The 5701-nt window shown below is 37.3% G+C and overlaps 1 protein-coding gene across 14 annotated transcripts in view; it reads left to right on the forward strand.

The window, feature by feature from the left end:
• Positions 1 to 5701, forward strand: part of LOC102672047 (disks large homolog 4) — a 281358-nt gene that overhangs the window by 111510 nt on the left and 164147 nt on the right. The window lies entirely within an intron of this gene.

The raw sequence follows: 5701 nt of genomic DNA on the forward strand, positions 1-5701 counted from the left end.
TAATTAATCTAGATTCTGATCCAGAAATATAATTTATATCAAATAACGTAAACGCGCACAACTCTTCACGCGATGTAAATCGATAACATAATAGACCAGAGACGAGGAAAATTCATTCCCGTTTATCCGAAAATCCGTATTAGAGTATTAAACGAATAGCAATATTTCTCTATCGGCGCGATATGAATTCATGCTGAATTGGACGCCTCATCCGGTATTGATTAATCGCGAATCCACGGGGTGAATTAACGCATTTCAACCCTTGTCGACGATGGTTTATCTTTGATGCTTTCGTCAGATCCACGCTGAATAATTTATCGAAAATGATTCACAGATCGTTTATCACGAGATTATAGGGAGAAGGTAGTAAAAAAAAGGCATGATTAAACTCCTCGTAAAATAGGATCGTTTCGAATAGAGGACACGTGATTGTAATTATTTTACCCGTGTTATCTTCGAAAACGTGAAAAATGTTGCGAATTTTAATAACTTTTACGACGCGATCGATGATATCGTTTAATTTTACAATACAGTGAAAATTTTAATCTATAATATGATAAAAATATATATAATCGATCGTGCGTAGATCACTACCTTGTTTTTAATCTGCCGCATGATATATTGTGGGATATTAAAACGATTTTTCATCGTCGAATTTTTACTGAAATCGTTTGAAAATTTGTAGCTTATGCCTTTCGATTTTTCGATAAAATTTCGTTGTACTCGAGACGACTGTTCAACGAATATGAAACGAAGGATACGTTTGACGGTCACAGATGTTAATTCTAGTAATGAAAATTTTAATGCGTCGCTCAATTGCGACTGAGCTTCATAATTTATGCGTTATGTCACGCGCCACGGTGCAGACGAGATACATTAAATCATTAAGCACGATAACGTTTCGGATGAAATGAATTTCAGACAGTGAACAGGCTCGACACGTAACACCCATACGTGTGGCTTAATTGAAAATTCATGCAAGAGTTCGTTAATCGATATTTCCTTTCTTTCTTTCTTTCTTTCTTTTTTCCTTTTTTCGACATTCTGTCTAGGATCGATTTCTGATTACGTTCGGAATTTTTAATTAATATTCTTCAATTTTCTCGATATTTGAGAAATGAAAAATTCGATAATATAATCATTTGATATGTAAAATTCCATTTTGAAAATGTCAAGCAACAAACAAAGGAACTCTCTCTTCATAGAAAATCTTATTACGCGTAGAATATATTACAATACGGAATAAAATTATTGTAAATCCTACTACATATAATTTCGTAATTAAAATTAAAATATCCTGTCAAAAAGTAAACAAATTTCCCGATAATTTTCAACGATATCTTATTATAATCATCCCTTGTATGTAATTTAAATTTTAAGAAAGGAACAAAAAGAAAAAAGACAAACCCAATAGTCTCGACGTAATAATCCATTAAAACATTTCGAAATGTGACGCCATCAATTCGAAAAGGAAGTAGACGATGCGGCTAGTCAACGAAACCGCATATTTACTCAACGAACGGAAGACTACTCGAAACATACGGCAAGTTCGTTAGCAGTGCTTGTTTCCACGGTGTGGAATAAACGCCACCTCCATTTACGGACGTGTGTTGCACGTGTTACAAGTTACGTTTCAACTGTAAACTCATTTAAACGTTATGCAACTTGCACTGCGATCTTCGATCCTCGCTTAACTTTATCGATTAACCTTTGTTCGATTAAAATACTCGATACGATTCGTGAGAATACCTCCATAGGATCGATTCCAAATTCCGACTTGCAAAAATTCTTAACATCTCCGTCTGTAAAATGAACAAATTTGTCAGAGAACAAGGCGAAAAATGAAAATTACTTACAAATTCCGACTTACAAAAATTAACATCCCCGTCTGTAAAATGAAATTTGTCAGAGAACAGGCTATAAATGAAAATTATGCGATGGCGATTAATCCTTGATTTCTTATTATTATTTCAACCACTGTATCTCACGCGTGACCAGAATATAGCATCGTATCAAGGATGTGGATTCTCGTAAATTCTTTGAATACGGAAAAGAAGACGTTGGACTTCCACAAGATGGAAGGATTTGCGGGACTCACGTTCTTGCGAGCCCAAGAGCTCGGAGTATCGAAAGACTTAAAGATGTCGAGAGTTGTATCGATGACCCAAGAGATTCCCAAGATCTTTCTAAACTTCTGACCCTCCAGCCTTTCGGCCACCTTTCAAACGTTTCAAATCACTCGAAATCTTCGGGATCCCTTCGGAACTCGGCTATCTCGCCCGCTTCTGTCACCGGTTAAAAAACTCTGAAACCTTTTCACGCGAACTTTGCTCTACCTCCGCTCGTTAAATTCCTCGAAACTTGCCTCGATTTTCGAGAATTTAATGTCCTCCTCGGAAAATCGTATTATAGATTTATTGATTTTAAAAATAGTACTCGAAATGTCCGTCCAAAATCCTTGTTAAAATTCCAAAATGGAAATAGATAACCAACGATTTAAAAATCATAATACGAACATATACTCCAACGTATCTGAAACATGGAGAAAAATATTAGAGACGCGTTATCAAATTCTAAATAAGAAAAAGGAAAAAAAAATCTCGTTTACACACGCTTTAGTTGTACGAACTAAAAAGCGAGTCCTCCCTTTCGAGAAACATGGAGAAAAATATTAGAGACGCGTCATCAAATTTTAAATAAGAAAAAGGAAAAAAAAATCTCGTTTACACACGCTTTAGTTGTACGAACTAAAAAGGGAGCGATCGGCTCTCCCTTTCGAGAGCGGCTCCTCGGCTCGAGGATTATTTCCCCGTCACGGTTAACGTAATTCAATCGTGGACGCGGCTGGACTCGCCGTTTCGACTCGGTCCTCGAATGCTGAAATATATCTGCGTGTATTCGAGTGGTCGAGCCGTTCCATTGTTCGGGCATGGAACGATGGCTGACATTGCATCGGCCGCCGCCAACACATCATTGCGACCCGTGTCCCCGACACAGCCCGCACTCGTAACGCGTTATATTACCGCCGCTTCCCTCGCCCTATTTAATTAGTTCCGCAACTCTGCGCTGGCCCAATCCCGGCCGATTAAACGCCACTCGTTCAACGATCCTCTCCATACGGATTCCGCGGTTCCACGACTCTCAAAACGCGGACAGAGTTATACGAATGTACGAGGATCATCGTGCGAGAACTCGATCGATCGTGTCGTGTTATAAAGATGAAAGGACGAAAGATGTCGTAGAATGATCAAGTTGAAAGATGGAATAATTAGAATGTTTCGCGTTTGTTTTCTATATTGCAATGTCGTTTATATATTAATTCGTTGATTGGCCAAAGTTTGATCGTTCAAGTAACGAGCTATCTCCAAAGTTTTAATTGTTCAAACAACTATTCGATTATCTCGAGTTTGATTATTCGAACATTCGAGATGATTATATTCTGGAACGATATCTAAAAATTGATTATTAGGTAAACTGTACACCAAAATTTCGTCCAACTTTGAAATTAACACAAGGGGAACAGAAGCTAGAAACAAGAAAAAACGGAATATAAAAAACGGAATTAGCTATAGAATTATTAAGTTAATGCGACGATTGTCAAAACAATCGCGTGAGATAGTTGAGAAGTTTTTAAAGTTTAGAAGGAAGTTTGTCTCGATGTCGACGATAATCCTTGAAAAAATTTTGGTCGATGAAAGTAAAGCTTCAACGACTTTGAAAATATAAACGATGAAGACCAAGTTAGTGAAAGTTTTAATAATAGTAAAGTGCTTTTCGACTAGGTTATGCGATTAGTCGTGTCTGTGTCTCGACGGTGTGTCATTATAATTGCCGCAACAGACACGGTTGAAGGATAATACCATTTAAACTAGCTTAACCGTATTAAACAGCAAGATCGCTACTACATTTGCTATGCAAAACAAAACACATATAAATTCTCTCTTTTCAGACAGACTTAAGTGTGAATGTATTAGTTGAACAATCAACTATTTAAATAATACATCGCTAAAATATTATTTTCAAGCAATTTTATATTGGAAATTGTATTCAAAAATTTTCTCAAACGAATTAATTTGGAAGAAACAAACGATAATCTGTCTTTAGCGCGGAATAAAGTTATTTTCTCTGAATTACCTTTATTAATTATCTTTTCGATATACAAATTTAAGATCACTGAATCTTAAACTTTCTTTTATATAATTTTCATTTTCGAAACTCACACAGCTCTCTTAACAAAACGATCTCACAATCGTTAATTATTCATAAAAATTATTCCCGATTATTCGATATTACGTCCAAATTAGACAGACCTGGAGCTTCGAGTCTTACGAACAAGTGGGGGAAAAAAAAGGGGATCGCGAGGAACGTTTCGTTACAAAAGAATCAGAATCGAAATAGCTGACACGATCCTCGATAAGGTCGAAGATCAAATTCTCTCTCGAAGATCAAAGATAATCAGGAACTATGACACTCTCGAAAATCGTCCTTGCCACGACAGCAGAAAGGAGTATTTGCCTTTCGTCTCGTGCCGCTTCAAGCCCGAGAGAGGAGTCGAAAAAGAGGAGTCGGGGTCAAGAAGAGGGGAAAAGGTGGAGGGACGAGAGGCCGACCAAGGGCTGCCAAGTTTCCAAGTGTACTACTCGTGTCGACCTCGCTTCAAGCACCGATTTATCGGTCTCTGGAAATGTCTACGCATTGCAAATTCTTATTGGATTGTCGAATTTCTGCACTTCGCTTCGAGATCCCGAGTGGCTTAAAATATAGGCAACATAGGATGATCCCTTATGAAATTTTCACGATCAAATTTTCTGTATAAATACATGGAATTTATACAGAAATTGCATTCCATTCTTTTTACAAAAAGTATTATTTAATTTGAAATGCTTCGCGTAATTTATAATTCTAATTGGGACCATTTGTTACATCATTACTCCCAATAGAGTATTTAATTTTATGTGTGTGTGTTGTGATCGCAAAATTATCGCGAATATAAAACGACTTTTCGTCTCTTCGATGTACAATTATAATAATTAAATTATAATATTTAAAGAAATGAATATTTTTCACAATTTTTCGCATTATGTAAATTATGTAATTGGCTAAGAATGCCAATGTGCGCCGTTGCAACAAGGTTAAACAAAATGATCGTTTACATAAAGCAACAGGAATATTACTTAAAATATCGTATCCTGTTTTAACATGATTGTAAAACTCACTTGACTTATGCAATGAATATTGCACGAAATCACGCAAAGCGATTACATAAGACGGAACATGTGAAACGCGGAGGATCGACCCTGATTCCCGGGCCGATCTTGAAAAATGTCGTGCTTAACACACATAATCTGAACGACCCTCTCCTTAATTACGCCTTTCTGAACGGCTTTAAAAGAAAAATACTTGCCGCGGGATCCTCGTTAACTCGGCGGATATCAAGAGTCATCAATTAATTGGACTTCCTTTCCTACGAGCCTTTTCTTCCCGAGCGAGAAAAGAAACGAAGGTCACCGATTCACCCTTCTTCGGATATTTCGTCCCGCAATTACATTAATTCGATCCCGGCCGCTCGTTCTTGACCCCGATTCCAGTTATTCGTGAGGCGAGGTATCCAAGGTTACGGGGACAAAGCACGACACGACCCACGCATCCTCCCTCCCTCTTTCCATCTTCCTTCTTCTTCTTCTTCTTCTTCTTCTTCTTC

Source organism: Apis dorsata, unplaced genomic scaffold (genome assembly GCF_000469605.1).
Source record: "Apis dorsata unplaced genomic scaffold, Apis dorsata 1.3 scaffold_50, whole genome shotgun sequence".
Taxonomy (NCBI): domain Eukaryota; kingdom Metazoa; phylum Arthropoda; class Insecta; order Hymenoptera; family Apidae; genus Apis; species Apis dorsata.